The 20,728-nt window shown below is 36.1% G+C and overlaps 1 long non-coding RNA gene across 2 annotated transcripts; it reads right to left on the bottom strand.

Annotated features, from left to right (window-relative positions):
* Positions 1 to 41: 41 nt before the first annotated feature.
* LOC110364287 (uncharacterized) lies at positions 42 to 8,480 on the bottom strand. Of its 2 annotated transcripts, XR_010472029.1 has the most exons (4): positions 8,152 to 8,480; positions 7,909 to 8,003; positions 4,687 to 4,736; positions 42 to 2,988 (listed from the first exon to the last, which is right to left on the bottom strand). It is a non-coding gene; the product is annotated as an uncharacterized LOC110364287 (long non-coding RNA). The 2 variants fall into 2 exon arrangements; XR_010472028.1 differs by lacking the exon at positions 8,152 to 8,480 and having other exon boundaries at positions 177 to 2,988; positions 7,909 to 8,050.
* Positions 8,481 to 20,728: the final 12,248 nt, after the last annotated feature.

Raw genomic sequence — 20,728 nt, 5'->3', positions numbered from 1 at the left:
CACAGGATAGAAATGTCATTTCACCCTGTCTTTAGGAACAATTTCACCAAGAAGCTTCTGGAAACAGCAGAATACCAATTTAGCAGCAAACCACTAAGATGCTTGTGAGCACAATACATGCTGAAATTGCACTGCAAGATCTTAAAAGACTGCTAGATTATTTATTTTTCCTTTTTCCAACAGGAAAAACTACACATTTTTGGCTGTGGAAGTACCTCCAGTGAAGCTGAAATTTCTTCCTGTACCAAAGCACATGACACTGCCAACAAACCTTTACGACATTTTTATAAACTAATTGTTCTCTATGGCTGTGAGAGAGATAAGACTATACTTTAGATGCAAATACTTTTAGTATAGTATCGATAACTCTGATTTCCCTGTACTCACAGTGAATCAGTCATATCTCATTACAGTACATGCAAGATTACATTCACTACGTCCCTGCTTAGACAGGTACTCCTTTTTCAGGACAGGTGTTATAATATTAATGACAAAGGAGACAGCACTTGTCAACAACGATAGCATAACTGAGTCAGAAATATTAATTTCTATGTTATTAGTTAAAATGGGTGGGTACTGGAGTAACTCATCTGTGCTGACAGATATCTTCTGTTCACTGTAGCAACTGAACTAACAGATTTTTCTCATACTGTAGTAGAAAGATTTATCTAAAAAAGGAGCTAGGGTTAGGGTTTAAAGAGTATGAGCTACTGGATTCAGTTGCAATCATATTATTAGCTGTGAAATCAAGCTGTGTTTTCATCTAGGTATTGGTCTGATTTCCTCTTACATCACCAGGAACATATGAAACACAGCAGTTTCTTGATGAGAAGAAGATTATAGACAAGAATAATGACAATTCCAGGAAAACAACACCCCTCCTGTGCTGCAAGCTGCGTAAGGCAGGGATGACAGTACTGATCCGTAACACCAATAGTACAATGAATATTGACTTTGCAAGTGAATATCGATCATACAAATAGCAGTCACAACATTTAGATTCTGTCATGATTTAGCTGCAATGCAGTGAGGAAACATGACTATCAGAAAAGACAAAGAGCTGTGCTAAGCAGGTGGTGCTACTGGTTTATAAAATATAAGTATTTGTCATGAAGCAAAGATCAACACATAAGTCTCAAAGAGTTTGATACAGAGCAAAGGCGTTGTAAAAGGCAATACTTCTAATTTCCACAGCTATGCCAACCACTGTAATTGGTAAGTGCCTTATGATCTCATTAACTGTAGGTACAAGGTATCTTGTGCTCTTCGGAGAGAGCTTTGCTTTGTTCCACTGGAGAAATATGGACAGACTTTAATGGAGAAGAACAGATTGCTATGAAAATAAGTAAAACCTAAGAAAATAAATATAGAAAATACTACTTAATATATGACCGGAGAATACAGTCTACTTGTTCTTACAGCTCTTTTAAGAGATGTGGATCTGAAGAGCCTCGCAACATGCCTTGGACTGTTTAGATAAATGATCCTATTTTTTTATAGACAAGAACAGATATTCCTGATGGATTTCTAAGCTCTGTCTGTCTCAAGCTGAAACTGAAGTTTAAGCACAGATTTTATGGTTTTGATCAGCAGTGTCCTCTTTTGACTTTGAGTGGTGCCAAGGAAAAATTAGCAAAAGCAAGAGAATTAACCAGACTTTCTTAAATCTATGACCAAAGCAAAGGACAGAAATAAAGCCTGTAAAGTAATTAGTCTTATTTAGCCCCTTAATGCTGTATTTTTTGGTAGACAAAATGCAAAATTATTTAAATAGATTTGTTCTAAATTGAAATATAGACTCAAAATTTCTAAACAAAGACCCAAACATAAACTAAAAATTGCTTTAGAAAAGTAAAATAAATTCAAGGGGGTATTATATTCAGGAAAACAGATTCAGGCTGCTTGATGCATGGAGACTCTGTAACTGGCTTATATAGAGTCCTCTGGAGTTGGAGACTTTTCCTGCATAATGGAAATAACCCAGAAGTCAGTCAGCCCTGCATTTGAATAGTTTCCCTGCATTATGGTTCAAAAACTGATGGCAACTTGAAATACTAGGGTGCCTGGAATGACCTTTGAAAAATTCATTCCTTGCAAGTTAAATGGATGGGCATAGAAAACGTGCTATTTTGGAAAACGTTACTTTAAACTAATACTTCAATAAAATACTGCTTTTATAGTGACTCTTCATGTTCCGATGAATACACACAGCATAACATTCCAGAAAAGCTCTCTGGCTGTAACAGAAATGTCTGTTTTCTCCCATGTTTTCAAATTCCAAAAGAAGATGCAGAGAAGAGGAAAAGTAATTACCTTAAGTATGATGAAAGCTATGTAATAGTCTGCTAGAAGAACAGTTGTCTGTAGTCAGGAGAAAAAAATACCAGCTGTGTTGGTTTACAAGTGAAGATGATATGCTGCTTGGCACAAGTCTCACAATAACATGTGCAAAAGGTCAGCCATTAAAATGGAGTTGGCATTTCTGGGCTGTTTCTATGTTTATAGAGACTACCCACAGGCGTACTCATGCATGGTGCTTTCTTGAGGTGGTAATTTGCGCAATTTAAAACTAAATATCTGTAGAAAAGCTCTGCGCAGAATCAAACTTTCCAGTGTATTGCTTCTCTCCCTTCTCACTCTCTAACATCTCTTCTGTAAAAGGTGGAGGGAGGCCTTATTAATCAACCACAAAGTACATTAAAGAAAACTGTCTAAGCACCTAAATAACTTGTTTATACAAATGATCTGCTCCACTGTAAGTGATGGGGTCAGGAGTCCCATTTGTTGTGGCGTGCCATTTTATTGATGCAGCTGGATACATCGGGAACTGTAATTTTGTCACGGTCTGCTTTCCGTTCCTCCACAGGATAATCATTCTTGGGCTGTCAGATGCATCAAATATCCCAATGCATGTTGCATGTTTGATAGGGCGCTACCTTAGTCATTAATCACGCATGGAGCTAGATTTCCTCTATCGATACAGCAATTCTGCAAGGACAAGAATGTATTATCAATTTTTATTGAAGAAATGACAAGAAGAGAGTTAGTCAGTGTGAGGTTGCTTTAAGGCAGTTTCTTAAAATTATACTGACTAGCTAAATTTCATAATCTGATTTAACTTAAAAAATGTTTTCCATATCCTGTTATATATCAAGTCTCAAGGATTGATTTTTATTTTTTCCAAAGTGCATCCCTTTCTCAGAGTATCATATCACTTTAGGCAGAAAAAAAGATGATTTTAAACAGTATCCCATGACAAGATCATTGGCTATGGAAATTAAAAAGAAAAAGTCTCCAAGATCTTGCAGGTTTTGGAAAACACGTTAGAAAAACAACTATTCTGACCATGATACTTAAAAATCCTCCAGACTTTCAGTAGTCATTCAGATTGTCAAACAGATGCAAAGGCTAAACCAAAGCAATATGAGATATGTCAGACATTTCAACTTTACATCTTTGTATTCATGTAGTGTACGAGACAAAAAGGTTATGAAGAATCAAATCAACTTCAATACCGTCAAAATTCAACTTATAGAATTATGGATGATCAGCATTAACATAAAAAGATTTCTGAGGGAAGAGGCCTCTTTGATCTAGCAGACAAAAGTGTAATGAGATGCTTTGGCTGGAAGCTGAAGGTAAGACATATTCAGACCAGAATTAAGGGAAACATTTTTAACGATGAATATAATTAACCATTGGAACATTATACTTAAGAGCACAGGGGATTTTTCTTCACTTGACATTTTGGAATCAGTCACTTTCTAGAAGAAAAGCATTAGAACACCTACAAGTTGTTATGAGCTTCATACAGGAATCAACATGGCAGGGAGGAATAAAAAATAGGCAGATGTTGAGTACCTGTTAGAGGTCTGTTTATAGATATGGTATCATCCTACTAATCAAATGCATTTATTTTTTCTTTGTATATTCTGCTTATTATAATGATGAGAACAACTGCCAATTTTTTTTCCCTTGGTCTATATAATTAGCAAAGCAACAGAAGAAGGGCTAGGTCTATTGAAGATATTTCATCATCAGTAGTTAAATTAAGGAGCTGTGGTAAAGGTTACAGTTATCTGTACACACAGCACTGTTCCGTGACACCTAAAATAGTAACTGGTGTTTAGTACTGGTGATGATGATACATAAACCTTAGAGGATGTATTTTTTGTTTCCAGGAGAGAGTAACTAGTTAGTAGGATAGTTTTGGGAGGTAGGACATTTGTAAATACGATAAATGTCACCTGCAGTAATTAAGTGTGGATATTCCAGCAGAATCACACTGAAAAATTGGATTGTTTCTAAAAGAATAGTTAATTGATGAAATTCTTTGACTCTGAAGACCCTCTGCTCATCTTCCCATGTAATCTCAGCGTGCAACATTTTCATTTGCGGTCTGTGATGTTATACACAGAAAAAAATTAATCAGAAACATTTTTTTTTTTTTTTATAAATATTTATCCTTTCTTATGTTTTCTCTACTTTTGCTCTGTGATCCTAGCCAATGGTAAAGAAATCCCACAGTTTCCATCAAAAATGGACAATTTAACCCTACCAGAAGACAATTTCCCCACAAGTACAAAGCCATCTGCATTTTCATCAAGTTAAGAAAACATTCAAATTTGCTGAAGTCAGGTTGAGTATCTTAAAAGACAAACAACACATTATGCTTTATTTACTTACTTATCTGATAAGTGCTCCATGTGTCACAGAGAAAAAGAAGTCAGCATTCCCTAAACATGACAAGACAAGAAACAGATTAGGACCAAATAGAAAAGTGCTTATTTTGGGAAGGATTTTTTGTTTTCCTTTGTTTCTTAGTTGCCCCTGTAAACTGTTATCGAACCAGAAGAAGTACATGAGAGTGTCACAGGCTTGAACTGTTTTCTCTTTACATATTTCAGTTAATTTTTCTTTGAGTTGGAACAAAATGAGTCTGTTAATCCCAGGGTTGAACAGGATTAGATTGATGCCTCTATTCTTTCTTCAAGTGACCTGAATTCACATATTCTGTTTATTTTAAAAAATTCTATTATTTACTGCACTGACTCAGTATGGTATTTTTTAAATATTTATGAAAGAAGCCCTTACATACATACCACTGATGTTCTTCCTTGGACTGCTGCCAGAGAATGAGCAGTGTATGGCTTGAACAATGAGTTCAGATCATGCAGTATTTATTGCTTTTCTATTTTATCTCTTTCATAGAATAGACAGAAGCTTTCATCTGTTATAAAATACAATACTGTTTTCTCCACATGATAGTATTACTTACTAGATTATTTTTTTTCCTAACCCACCCTGTCATTTCTGGTTTTGAATCTTCCTTTATGCTTCTACACCTCTTTTTTTTCTTCACAGAACACAAATATTTTACTATTTTCTTGGCACCCCATGTTCTACTAAAATTTTAAGAATGTCATACTCCATTTAAGTGTCAGGATGAAGACATCTAGTGTAATCTCTTCTTCCTGTAAGTGCTTCTGACTTCTTTTTTGTCTGTATAATTCTGCCTTGCAAGGAGCCTTTTGCAAAGTAATGTTCTTAAGAACACTGTAGATGACAACAGCTCACCTATGGCATTAGAAAGAAATGAAACTGGCAGTGGGTGAATAGCTGGGGGAGTGAGACACTAGAAAGAAAAAGAAGTATTCTAAGTACAGTGAAGCAGTCTGAAAGCTCACAGCTGAAGTGTAAGATAATTAATTAAAAGTGAATAATATGTATTTCCTCTAAGTGAACTAAATCCTTGCTGGAGCTACCGGATTGACAGTTCTGAAAGAAGTTGTCTGTGAAAAGCATGCTAGGACTAGAAAAGTGCAAGTTTTTCTCCATCACTGGGCATTCGATCTGGCCTAAGAATGTCTTAGTAAGGGCAAAGTATGCAGCTATTTTTCTGTCTTTCTCTTGGTGGTTTGGATCTCTCAGACATCGATCAAGAACGATCAATTAATTTCATATAAAGTCACCTTCAAGCTGTAATTGATGATGGTAGTTACTGCACAGTTTCTTGTCTCCTAGGGAGTGCTAAACCTTTGTTTAGGTACACAGAAATAATAGGAGCAAAGTGAATAACAACAATAATACATGACTTAATCTAGAAGGAGTTTTGGGGAACAACTTCTCGGTGTGATAAAGTGTGTTTGGATTTTGTTAGAAAACCACAGTTTTAACTTGACTTATTAATGTTCTTTGCCAGGCTTGGGTAAGATATCCCAAAGGAATCTTTTGATGTTAACACTTCAAGTTTTACCATTTCACCATAAACATAAAACCATTTCACAGGAGCGTGGTAGTGATAATAATCACATGGAGATACCTACATTTTTAAAGTTTGAAACTGTGGGTAACTATTTAACTAAATTTGAAAAGATCTATTTAACAAGGCAAAAATTGTCACTGTGAAAACAGTATATAAAACCTTCAAATGTATTTTACAAAATTCCCCAGAAAAGAACATTCAATCTTGTTTGAACATATTTTTTTATTTTCACATGGCCCATCAGGATTGAAGTTGATAGAAAAACTCTTTTGGGAATAGTATTATTAATACACTTTCTATCCAAAGAAAATGGAAGAAGAAATATCAAAGGGCTGATAGAAACAGATATTTGAAGATGTGCAGGAAGACCTCAAACAGAGCAGGCTTTAAAGAGTGGAATTAACAGAAATTTGGTGCATGTTGAAGGACTGTTAACAGAAATTGTCAATGATTTCACCCCATTATAAACAGACAAGATGTGAAATTAAAGAACTAATTGTAAAAATAATTAGATTTTCACAGGTATTCTGGGAGTGACTGAGATTTTTGGTGCCAAACGAAGATGCTTTCGGGGATGGGGAGAGACAGGTCCTCTTGTATTTCTGGTACACTGGTATTTTTCAGTGTAATTTAAACCATCTTAATGTTGACAATTTGAGTATGCATATTGGAAACATTTCAATCAGCAATGGATAGACTGATAATTTCTTACATAAGAGCTAAAAAAAATGCTACTTGTCTTTAACCTCCTGGACCACGGCTCTGTACAATCAATTATTCTTATGCCAAAAAGCATAAAACAGAGAAACTGAAGGAACGCACAAAAAACTGAAATCTTGCCCCTGCCTACACGAGATTGTCTCCAACAATATATTTGCTGTTGTTTTTGTCTAAAACACAGACCCTAACTTATACTGGTATTCAGCCTATATAGTAGATGTTATTCTAGTCCTTCTATCCAAAGCTTTCTGCTTTTTACCCTTCTGACCCTGGGAGCAGATGAACTGACATCCACTATAAACTGAGATGATTTTTTTTTTCAGTAAATTTCCCACCTGTTCCCTCAGAAAACAAAAATTATTCCTGAGATATTTTCTCATTACTACAAGTAGATAAGTAACAAAGTCCAGGTAGCTAAAAAAGTCTTTGCTACGTGAAGGAAAAGTAATTCCATAAAGATGCAATAAATTGTGCAGCAAAAGACCAGGACCAAAATTCACGGCTTAGACATTAGTAGGATACTTATTTTATAAAGCTTAAAGCAAATGGCTTCTTTACTTTTATTTGAATTATAAAAATAACAATAATCTTTAGTGAGAAATGGTAGAACCCTGCAGTCTGTAAATATTCATTAATGGAATTGTAAGCTATAGTTCATTTTTATTTGTTTTGTTTTACTCCTTCTGTTTTGGTAGGAAAAGGAATCAATTTAACAATGCAAATTAATTCTACATTTACATAAAATCATTCGCCACCATTATTTTTAATCTTAGAGTTAAATATATCATGCAGTTAGGAATTGCAAGAAGTACATTTCTGTGTGTAAATAGGTACTGTGTAAATTATTACCTACTTTATAAGTCAAAATAATCAAAACCAATAATTTGACACTAAAAGGTCTACAGAGGAAAAATGTTTGATACCTCTTATCCTTGTATAACTTCCATCACTGTGCTGAGATAATTGTTCTTCATTCTACAAGTGGAGGCATTTATTGCAGGTAGAAGAACGACGACATCTGGAAAAAATACAATTTCCATCAAAGCAAGTAAAATGAAGTCAAGGTTTCCCCTTTTGCTTTACTCACTTTTTGCTTTCTTCCTAGCCATTAGGGTTTGTTTTTTTGTTAGTAGTCTGCAGACTTTATCGCAGAGGCCACTTCCTACCTGTTACGCACTGGGAAGATGCATAATGCTGCATCCCTGTGTGACATCCTGGGATGTATGTAGGACATACAAAGGATGAGCTGGCCACGTAGCCAGGAGCTGAGAAACACTTCTTGGTCTCCAATGTAGATATGCCCAATAAGAAGAGCAGTTGGGAATCGAGGTGTACGTTTTAAGATTGCTGGCAAAAAAGGAGAATGAGAAATTAAGCTCCCCACAACTGAACAAAATGTGTCTTCTCACTGATATTTTTGAAGGAAGAATATAGTCTACTCTACAGAGAGTATTATGTTATTTCAATGTGGAAACAAGGAGCAAGCCCTTTTAAAAATGTGTATAAGTAATTGTTTTGGGTTAACCCCGGTAGATAGCTAAGCTAAAATTAGTCTTAGTGGAATTTATAATTTGAAATGTTTCTATTTCAAAACATTTCATGGTTTAGATAATCTAAAAGCAATTGAAAGGCTGCAGGCATGGACTGTGCTGACTTGGATATGTTTCAGCTTGTGGCATTCTCAAACTTAATCATTAAGTTTCCTTCTGACCTGAAGTCTCTTGATTTTGTTTAGTTCCTCTAACTAAAGGACTGTGGTGGAACCGTAAGGAAAAATCCTATCCCCTGTTATATATTGCAGGCCTACTTGTCTTTGCTCTCTATAAACACACACTTTTAACATTAACAAGTACAAAAGTATATTTATTCATATGCTTGTACATTGGTGTAAACGCACAAGAGTCAAGACTACCATTTTACCTTCTGGAAGGACAGGAAGAAATGTCTTCTCCCCATTACACTCTGTTTAACCAGAACATCACATTGAAATGAGAATGTCTTAAGAGTACCACTGACTTTGAACATTTTTACCTAACAATTAAGAATGTCTTTGCCAAAAAGTATTAAGACCATGAAGAAAGTAAGATCTTCCATACATCAATATGGTTTATTGACTAGCGGTATGACACAGATAGGTTTTGAGCTCCCTGGTGGTATTGTGGGATCAATCTGAAAAAAAAAAAATATATATATATATATATACGCACACACACATATATATACACACACATACATATATATATATAGCCTGGTTTAGCTGCAAAAGTAAGGGAGCATTGGCATGTGATACCATAGTTTAAGCAGTATCTATCTACAGACAACTTTCAAATGTAGTGACAAGGGAGAGGAAAGGCTAAATCTTGGAAGCTGAGCTCTTTCTATGGTTGATAAGGAGTGCCATCAAATGCATGGGAAAGTATATGAAGCAAGGGATTTTAAGCAAAATTTTCATCATCAGAAATAATCATTACCTCAGCTGCCATAATGAACAGTACTAGTGCAGAAGCAACAACACAAAAGAATAATAAACTGCCCTAAAGACAAGAACCAAGCCTTAAAAATCCTCTGTCTTATTCAGGATTATGGTCTACATATAAATATCCTACAGGGAAACACTGAGTGATCTCAGTCTGATCACGTTTTATGGATATGCACCATATGGATGAAGGGGAAATGTCTACATTGACAATAGAGAGCACTGAGCAAACAAAATGTTATCTCTGGGGTGCAAAGATAGGCAAATTTACATAAGAAATTAGTTGCACATTTAAAGAAGAAGGTTAATTAACCATTTCAAAAGTTTATCTGAGAACATGACCAGTTCCACCAGCTGAAGTCTCCCAAATCAATATTAGAAGCCTTTTTAAGTGATATTAGCTGATTTAACCAGATTTTTTTAGGAGATTAATATAGGCATCACTGAATAAAATATTACGAGCAGAGCACTCCAGCTTTAGAGTCTATAAATAAAAGAAAAAATGGCTTTACCATAGTGGATGAGTCGTCAAACAAGACTCCCGCTGATACGGAAAATGACCCCAAAAGCTAATTGCAAGCATAAAATATTAGTAGCTCTTGCCAAATATTTGCCTAAATGATCTCTTTGCTTTGGAAAGACAGCATTAACCTCTCCTCACTGTGCTATCTTTTACAATTCGTAAGTAAGTACTCATAAACTATAGAAATAATGATAAATTAACCAAAAATTAATCTGAATGCATATTTGAATACACTCAGAATGACTAGGCTGTCGCTTTTCATATTTGTTTATCATTGATTAATGATATAAGTGAATTTGAGAAGGTTTGAAGGTTTACTGATATGAGCATGCAAAACATTTGAACCTATTTGAACCAACTATCTGATCCATGAAGTGGGTTGGAAACACGACAAGCTATCACATGAGAGCTTCAGATGTTGGTTTCCTAATATATGATGTTGCCATGCTCTATTTATTTTAATTTTCATGCTTAATATTCAAATCTGAAATTTATTTTCTTTTTGAACTTAGTACTTCAAGAAGAGTATTTTTTTTTCTGCATTATACTAACAGACTACTGTATTTGTACATGGAAACTGTATTCCTCCTCCTGGTATTATTACAGATGCATGACATAAAGCTGCATGAATGTCATCTAAGTCTCAGAGGATCATCTACTCTGGTTTCTTGAGCCTGTCTTTGCTCCTGAAAGAAAATCAGATTAAGACTGCTAGGAGTGATATGCCCAGAGAAAGCAAAGAAACTGTCAGGGTGAATAGTCTTAGCCATGAAATGTGTGTGAGTATTCAGCAATACTTACTAATACTCATATAGCAGCACTTTGGCTTTGGGATCACGTTCAAAGCTGCTTTTGTGGTCTTAGGACTCTACATGCTTGTCTCAGCCTGCCTCAAACTTCGGTTTTGCTACCAGTTTTCTCTGCAGTCCACCCTGGCATCTTCCATATTTCTTAGCACAAGATGCATTCTTGTTCAGATTTCCCGATTCTTCCGCTTCAGAGTATCCTGGAAGATCCTACCCAAACTCTTTTCATAGCCTTCAAAGTTTCACGTGATAAAATCACCCGTTCAGATTCCTATATACCACAGACCACTTAATGGCATTGAATTATCTTTCAAGTGAGAGCAGTCAGTGTTTATTCCATACATTTGTGCAGTTTTGAGAATTTCAGGAGTCTGAGAAGTCATCACTGTTTTTTTTAGTTTGCTGCATTTATTTTCCATGTTAAGGATTTGTGCTTTGTTTTTAATTTCTATTAATCAATTTCTAAATTGCAACCATTACACTTGATAAAGGGCTTTTAATACCTGGCATTTCCTTCAGTGAGAGTATTTATGTTCTGTAACTAAGTCATCTCTCAATCTCCTTGTGAAAACGGAAACATACTGAACTTAATATATTTATCACATTTCTTGAGTCTTCAAAACTATTTGTGCCTCCAGTCTGTGCATTTTTCATCTTTTTAATATCCTATTAAAATCACTGGGCACTCACTGAGAACACAATATTCCAAAACTGGTCTCACAGATACAACTATTGACTTTGATTTTTAACAAACTACTCCCTGCTTTATACATCAGGAATTACAGTCATGTCATTGCACAAAAAGCTATTTGCTTGGCTACTATAACTCTTAAATCCTTTTAACGCCTTATAAATTTCCGGCGCACAGTCTCCCGTTTGGCATGACTGACGTTTGTCTTTCCACCATCTCAAATGCTTTACTCAGCTGTGCAGACACATGCTTTGTTCAAGAGATCCAAAGTTACCAAGCAGAACAAACTTCTTTATGTGATTGCTGCACCCCCTATTTATTTAATAAAACACAATTTTTTGGGTCATCTCCCAAATTTCAGATCTGTCTCTGGATGAATGATCAGAATATTCCATAGCATAACGATTATTCACTGCGAACATTTCCATGTTGCCCTTCACCTCAATCTTTTAAACTGTGAATTTAAGCAAAAGCCTTCAGAAGTTCTGCATTACTCTGGCAGGAGAATAACACAAGAGACCAAACATTTGGATACCACCATGGCTGGTAACTTCACATTTGCATTGTTGTAAAGAAGAATTTGGTCCATTCCACATAGCACTCATCTCAAAACCAAAACAATCAACATCCTTCCTGGATGAATAAAGCTGGAAGTTATGCATGAGATCAGTAAATACACTCATTTTTTTCACAATTGCAACCTTTGAAAGCTTGGGAGAGAAAAATGCATTGTCAGCAGCAGGCAATAGGTGGAATCATGACACAAGTCCGATTGTTCTGAATTAAAATTTAGTCATATTAAAAGTTAATCTAACAGTGTTATTGCAGTCATGCAGCAACTCTCAGGCCTGATATTTTTATTTTTTTCCGTAATTTTATCATTTACACCTCAGCCATCAGAATGCACAAATGACCTACAAATATGCAAGTCACAGAGAGCATCTGGCAGCTTTGTGCTCACCCACTCTTCACAGCACGCATCATCCGCAAAATAATATAGGCATACCTTAGGGCACTGCTGTTTGCACCAGCAGCTGCATCAGTGTTTCTATAAGGAATACAGATTTTTGTGGGTTTTTAGTTGGCTATAAAACTCGCTTTCATACCGATGCTGACTGACTGGCATGAGGGCGTTTTAAAATTTATTTTAAAAAGAAAATCTGGCATTTTAAAGGACAAGACCACCAGCTGTATGTAAAGTATTGATATCAGACTAGTTCTTAAATGCAGTACACTGTACAAAGCCTGAGTTACGAGGCGTTTTATTGGTTTGGTTTCAAGACACAGTGACTTGCTCATGTTTTGTTATCAGCTGTTCTACAGTCACAGAGCAATTCTAAATTTACTACAGTGGAGTGGTTCTCCTGACTGCCATGACACTGTTTTTTCCAGTAAAAGTGGGGGTCCAGAACTGAGGTTAGAACACCTGAATTTACCTCGGTATATGCAGGTAATTACAATACTGATTAGATCTACCCTGGCTGTAAACTTAACATGTCCTATTTGCTGAAGGTGTCTACTGAGCAGTTCTTTATCTGAGCTCCGTTAGCTACCATGGCAGCTTTGTGTTCAATTCATTCATCAAAAGCATCTATTGTCATTTGAGACAGTCCAGGACATCCTACATAGCCTACAACTTCCAATCCAGAGGACGCATATTTTTCACCCCTGGTGTGTCACACCTTCCAAACTTCTAGAGATGCTACAGATCTACCACCATGTTTGCAGTGGCTCCAGGTGTCTGGTTTTCAGCAACTGATTCAGAACTCTCACATATAGGCATTTACATTTAGATTTAATATCAGAACCTACAAGCTGATGCCCACCTCAAATTTTCGTGTTTCTGCTAAACCAGGAGAACTACTAAACTGTACAATGATAAAAATAATGTGAAATTTTGGCCTAATTCTTGTTGCAACCCGATTTTGAAATCAGGAAATGTTATAGTATTCACTTGTTCCCTCTGAATATTTAGAATGGGATGTTCCAAATACATACCGCTATTCAGTGCTTCATCTTAATTAAGAAACTTCACAGTGCCTGTACATTTTGTCCTGATTTAAGTAACTGAAAAAATAGTCACCAGTAGACAGGAAGCACAATATATTTGCTTTCCTTAGAGGGACCATCTTCCTGGAACATTTTGGAATAATCAACTACTTACAGACTGTTATAGTGACTAGTAGAAATGCTGCAGAGAACTTTCCTTTAAAATGACCAGAGTCGTTATTAGCAGCTTTATGCATGAGCCTTTTTTTCTGGACTGCTGCAAGGACAGGATCTTCCCCAGAAATTCTTGATACAAATGACCTGCAAAGTCACATATGAATAAAGAGATGAGAGACAAGGTTATTTTGGAGAGTTGAAAGGAGCGTGTTGCTCTTTCTTGTATAAAATCACAGTTCAGCATATCAGGTTATTGGGGTCTGCAATAAGTCTTTCTTTTATTTCTCCCTTTTCTCTTCTCACTTGCCTTTCTATAAAAATCCTCCAAAACTTCACTGAAGTTAATGAAATGTCACCAAAGTAAAAAGAATCAATTTCAGGCCATTTATGTTGCCTCACATTTGATCTTCTTGATGTTTTGCTTGTCTTTGTCTTCCTTTCTTATTTCCCAAGAGAAAAAATAAGCAGGATCAGAGCCCAGTTCATCACTGAATTTTTACGCCAGTATAAAGCCATTTATTTTAGTGCTTTATACAGGTATGAAATCTGATTTATAATGTTTGGATGTGCACATCCACAAAGTGATAAGTTACAAAGCAGGTATGTTAAAGTTAATAGGCTCATTTTTCAACTTTAAGTTCATTAAGGATTTGTTTTATGAAACGTCTGAGAAGTAAGATATCAAATTTAAGATTTCAGAATTGAAATATGGAAAGATCTTTAACTGTCATGGCAATAACAGACAAAATATCATTAATGTCTGGTTTGAATACAATCTGAAATTGAATTTCTTTCGTTCCATGAGAAAGTTGATAACAAAGCAAAATAAAACATTCTAATAATGCCCATCCCATATTTCAGAGAATAAATATGAATCCTTTAATGAGAAACCTGAAAACCGGCGTATTTCATATTAAAGTACTAAAGTAAGCAATGATTTCCAATCAGAGAAGACTAGAACTTCAAATTAAAATTACAATAATAATGGCCTCTGCCCATTCTGTGTGTTATTCTATTATTTCCTATCGGTTTTGTATATGCAATTTTCATTCATGTTTGTGTAATTTGAAACATAGGTTCAGCAGTATATTCCAGACAACCAGGTTTGATATTCCTCAGATGAAAAGCTCCTCTGAAACATTTTTGAATCATCTGTCTTCCTAAAGTGTGTACAAATAACATCTACTACAACTACTGATGTTTGCAGTACCAGTAATTACACTCAGCATTAGTAGAATTGTATTCAAAGTCATATTTAGCCTAAAAAGGACAGCAAAATTTAGCTACAGCCATAACATGTAGCTCTGATTTAACTTATGGAAACAAGACTGTCAGATTTGTTTAATATTTTAAGAAATAGTATTAAAAAAACAAAACAAAATAAAAACAAAAAACATAGAAGACTCTGGGGAAAAAAAATATGGAGGACTTATTCTGAATAGGTTTTACCTTCAGAATCCAGTGCGGAGTATGGAGATATGCAAGATCAAATTTTTAAGTATATTTGTTTAGGCGGACTTCTGTTGATATATTTTACTTTGCATTTCTAAGAGGAAAGAAGAAAAGCAAGGTTTATAATGCTCATCTTTTCACAAAAGCATTCGTGAGTAATATAGACAAATAATTTGCAAAAACAAACAAAAAAACCCAACCAACCAAACAAAAAAAACCCCAAAGAATTGGGATAAATTATCTGATAGCATCTAGTATTCTGCCACTTCAAAAAGATGAACCGTTTAACATTCTGTCAATGAAAACTCTGTAGAAAACTTTATTTGAATATCTCTATTAAACTGGACGATATTTTTTGTTGCATTTAAAATGTATCGAGGAAATTTAGACTTTTTTTAAAATTATTTTTTCCTTTTTTTTTTTTTTTTTTTTTTCCAGAGGGCAAGTCGCTGTTTCCTTAATTTAATTTATTCTGGACCCAAAGCAACTTGCCATTTAAATATGTGCATAACTTTAAATACATGCTTAGTCTCCTTAAAGACAATAAGGCTTCTCACATGCTTAAGTACCTTACTAGACTGGGACCTATAGACCTAGTTCAATTTCAAACTGTCATTTAATTTATTTTAATGAGAATTAGATTGGATGCTGTATGAATTTATTTCACCATTGTCATCTTTCAGTATTTTACCCTGGGGACTGAGTGCAAATACTTGAGATTCAACATGTGTTGCTCATCACTTTCGATTAGAAAATATGCCGTGTTTCCCATCTTCCTGTTCTTTGAGTGGAAGAACACAGGAGGACTTCCCACAGGATGCCTTCCTGTTCAGATTAATTTCTCACCTTCTGCAGATGCTCATATGAGGCTTTGAGCTTCATTTGCTACGAACATTTGTGCCAGTAAAACTTTATTGTCTGGATGTGTGCAGAAAGTGAGCGGAAAAGACATGTGAGTGTATGAAACCCCTTACTGCTAAATGTTATTTACATCTTTCACTGTGGGTAATGAACAGATGAGAGTTGACTACAGGAATCAACCAGAGAATGTAATTTTCCCAGTCATATTTTTCAATGGATTATTTGAAATTTCTCTAAATACTAGAGTGATGAGAAGTGCATGAAGGCCAATATAGAATAAAATCTTTCAAGAAGATAGCAGAGTTCAGTTCAGAGTGAGAACAGAGGTGGCAGTCAGTGCCTCACACAAAGGAATTTATTAAACTAGATGACAGCTGATGGAAAATATTTGAATATTCATTGAAGTTGGAAAGCAGCAGGGCCATTTTATGTTTAAACTCTCACATTGCACAGATGAGAATTGTTAAAGAGCTGCCACATTCAACTTCAGTGGTTCAATTTCAGTGGTGAGAAAAGTGCTTGTGAAGTGTTATAAGCATGCATGAGTTGTATGCTGAATGATTATATCTGGTGATAAAACTTGTGAGTAAATACATTAAATGTTTACAGGCAAAAAATCTCTCTCCAAGACAGGATTGTATCAGATAGAGTTTATATTTATCCCTACATGCTAATGCAATATATTACAAAATTCTATAGAGATACTTACAAGCCAAAATAATAAGTTCGCTTTATAGACAACCTCATCAGTCGTATGTTGAAGATGTTTGTGTCTATATACAAAAGAATTTCCCTTCACACTTGAATAATTAGAAAATGGAGAGCAAGGGCACAGATGAGAAGAAAAGATGAAAATCCGTTTCCTGTGAAAATAGTGTGCTAAAAACTGGGTTATCAATCCAACAGGATAGATTCCTTAATACAATAGCTACCTTTTCAATTAGCCCCTGTAAATTAACCAGCTGAACTAAACATTGGCAGGATCTTATCACCATAATGAACAATAAACTCTACATTATTAAAATTCCACTAAAGAAAACTTCGTGTGAGATAAGGCAGACATGAATGATCATTTAACATTAATCCTGATGACAACCATTTCCACTTCGCTATTGAAATTCCCTCCTTCCTACATTTTCATTTCCAAATACAATACAGACAACATGCTCTAATCAATCACGTATACATCCACCATAATTTTTATACAAGGCCTTGTATCTTCAATATATTAACTATTAAGACAATTTATCTTCCCTCTTGCTTTGCAGTCTCATTAAATGAAAGGATAGGTAGAGGAAGGTAAAGTACAGAGGAGTAGCAGGTAAGATGTAGAGTTTTGGGGACTATTGGTAGTTTCAACACTGACCTTTACATTGAGAATTCATTTAATGATGAATTACAGATGTTGATAACAGTCCAACTTAGTCCAGTTCAAAAGAGAGCTATCTTTGTCTGGCACAGCATCACCTGAATGTGATGAGATTGCTTCCAAACTAGTTCTAAATCAGGATGAGCCGTCTTGATCATCTGTGCAAAATGATTCCAAGTCCAGGTTCATCTCATATGGAGTCAGCTTGATGCTCACAGTCCCGAATTCCCCTCCACCCCTAAGTGTAAGGAATAAATTAGGATGTTTGTAATCACAGGCTGTTTGTAGATGGTAGATTTTGGAGAAGTGGTGCCTGCGTGGTAGAGTTCAGATCACTTGTGACTGGTTTCCTGACCATGTTTGAGTTTGGTGTTTGTGGAGACACACTAGGATAGCGATGCTCCTAGTTTCTAACATGTTCAGAGGGGTGGATGGTACAAAGACCTATTCATAAATCCCCAGTGTTTACTCTGAACTGATACCAAAATCTGCAATTATACCTGCATTAAGTGCTGGCACAAAAGGCCTACATTTCAAAGGGGAATTATCAGTGAGAATAGTTAGCACTTAATGTCTCCAAGAACAAAAATACATCAGGTGACATTGGCAAGTTGCTAAGAGGTGTTTTAGTTTTGTTGTCTGAGCATGGAATGATGATTTAAGTACCCCCAAAAAGAGAAGACTTAATTATTCTTGAAAAAAAAGGTCGTAGGTAGGCGCTGGGTAGAGACTCGAACTCCTGTGGGTTACTCTGAGCAGTATTTATTGTAGAAGATTCACAGGAACAGCAGCGTTGGGTCACCTCCTCAGAGAGTGACAATCATACAGCAGTATAACTAGTCATTATATAGGGTTCTAACAGGTATTATGCAACTAAACAAAATCTATCACTGTCTATCACTGTCGATATCTATCACTGTCGATATCCTCAGGTTCCTTCCGTTCCAGTGGTCTGCAGGTTCCACTTCTTCTTTCTTGGCAAGTACAGAACGACAGGTCATCAGTCGCAGGGCTAGCTTCTTTTGAAGTTCCACCTGTCTCATTTGTTATCCATAGTTCACCAGTCTAGCATAGAAATCAGCAACCCTAAGAATAGTATTTATCAATGTCTTAACTAAAGGTACAAAGCAAGCATAAGGTAACCACGCTCGTGATTCTGGGTAAGGACTGTACAGGGGACAAGCTGAGACTTTCGGCTTTAGCAGCACAGCTTATAACACTGATATAGGCCTAAAATCCTAATTTCCTATTTTCCTACAACAATTCTACCATAAAACTTTCATAGGTATGCATGTGGATGAAGGACCTAAGTATCTTCTCCCATTTCACCCTTAAACCTTCTATTAACTCTTATTTCAACAAGTCAGCACAGTAGAATCTCCAGTTTATAAAGATAAACATGAGAAATACTCTATCAAAATATGAGGCATTCCTAAAATGTATCTATTTAAATAATTTCATTGGTTTCTAAGGAAGATGGCAAACTGGAGAACAGAAAATGGCTCTTTAACTAAAAATTAGGACCCTTTTTTCTGAAATCTGCCACAAAGATCAGTATAATGGTACCATCGAAGATTTTGTGGACATGATGATAAAAATGTGAGTTTCTTTGATTTTCTTTTTTTTTTGACATAGCTATTGCATGGAATAATTTTCTAAATTAAGACAGCATTTCATTCAGCCTCCATCAGAAGTTGCAACTGGAGATTTCAAAAGGTGAGCTGAGTACAAAATGAGGAGGAAAGAAAATGCAGCTAACATTTTCATCACAAGTCACAGTGACAATAGAAAAAAGATGTTATGGAAAATTAATGTAAAATGACTTGAAAATTAAGCACATATAACAACGTCTCTGAAAGAAACATGAACTAAGAACTACAATGAAAAAAAGGGAGGATAAAATGAAACTGTTATGCATGCCAACAAGAAGAAGGGTTCAATCGACTCATGCAAATGCAAATCAAGACCTTTAACATTTTGAAGAAGAGCTATGCAATGCAGTGGGAAGAATTTGTAGACAAGAACAAGTTTCAGGGATCTGATGAATACCACCTGAAAAGCAATTCCCTTCTGTTAACTGCAAAAGAAATATTTTAATGAGTCATGGCTCCATCTGACTTCTCTGTATACAATGCAGATATGGGTAACCATGAACTTTTAAACTTAAAATATCCAGACAAAAAGGTCCTTGTTAAAGGTATTCTGAGTATACCTGCAAGAAAATACTGTGTTGGTAAGGATGTACTTTTACTAGTTGCAAGCATGACCCAGGAGTTTAGGCCCCAGGAGTTAAGTCTTACAGTCTAAGTTCTGTGGTGCCAGAATAAAATCAGAATCAAAAGTTTCTTATCACTAAGAAGAAGAAATTGGATGGAGCTGTTTTAAGTATATTGTAGCCAAACGTTAGGAATAAGGCTAGGGAACAAAGTGGTTGATTCAAGCAGTTCCCTAGGACCTTTAAATATTTACCTTTCGGTGTCCATGGCAGCCAAGAAGGACCCGTGTCATGGGTGCATCCAGCACAGCATGGCCAGCCGGGCAGGGAGGAATTGTCCTGTTCTGCTCTTCACTGGTGTGGCCTCACCTGGAGCACTGTGTGCAGGGCTGGGGACACAGGATAAAAAAGATATTAAGCTACGAGAGAGTATCCAGAAGAGGTTACAAAGTAGGTGAAGGGTTTGGAGGGGAAGCTGTATGAGGAGCAATTAAAGTCACTTGGTTTGTTCAGCCTGGAGAAGAGGAGACCCCATTGTGGTTACAGCTTCATCACAAGGGGAGGAGGAGAAGGTGGTGACCAATTATAGGACCCGAGGGAATGACAGGAAGATGTGCCAGAGAAGGTTTAGGTTGGACATGAGGAAAAGGTTCTTCACCCAGAGGGTTCTGAAGCACTGAACGGGCTCCCAGGGAGGTGTCACAGCCCCAAGCCTGATAGTGTTCAAGAAGAGATTGGACAACATCCTCAGACACATGGTGTGAACTGTGGAGTTGTCACATGCAGGGATAGGAGCTGGACTCCATGATCCTTGTGGGTCCCTTCCAACTCCGGGCATTCTATGATTCTATATGCTAGTTATTGATAAATCAACATACAGCCAAGAAAGTTTCACAGGTCAGAGTTCATACTGAGTTGCTGTGTGACAAAGATGAGATGATCACCCCTCTTATTAGGTAAAATGCCTTTAATACCAATACAAGATTTGATGGATTTTATATATTTGAATAAATTACTGCTATTAATACCATCTCCCCATGCCCTCCAAAATGAACAATGCTGTAAATCCTTATCTGTTTCTGGGCTGACCAAGGCACGGGCAGAAGGCAGACAGAATGTGAGACTTGGGGGCGAGAAAATGCTTCCAGCAGAAAGAACAGATGAAATAAATTAAGAGAGACAGT

The sequence above is a fragment of the Columba livia genome, chromosome 4, assembly GCF_036013475.1.
Source record: "Columba livia isolate bColLiv1 breed racing homer chromosome 4, bColLiv1.pat.W.v2, whole genome shotgun sequence".
Lineage (NCBI taxonomy): Eukaryota > Metazoa > Chordata > Aves > Columbiformes > Columbidae > Columba > Columba livia.
This window is presented reverse-complemented; position numbering and strand designations above follow the sequence as displayed.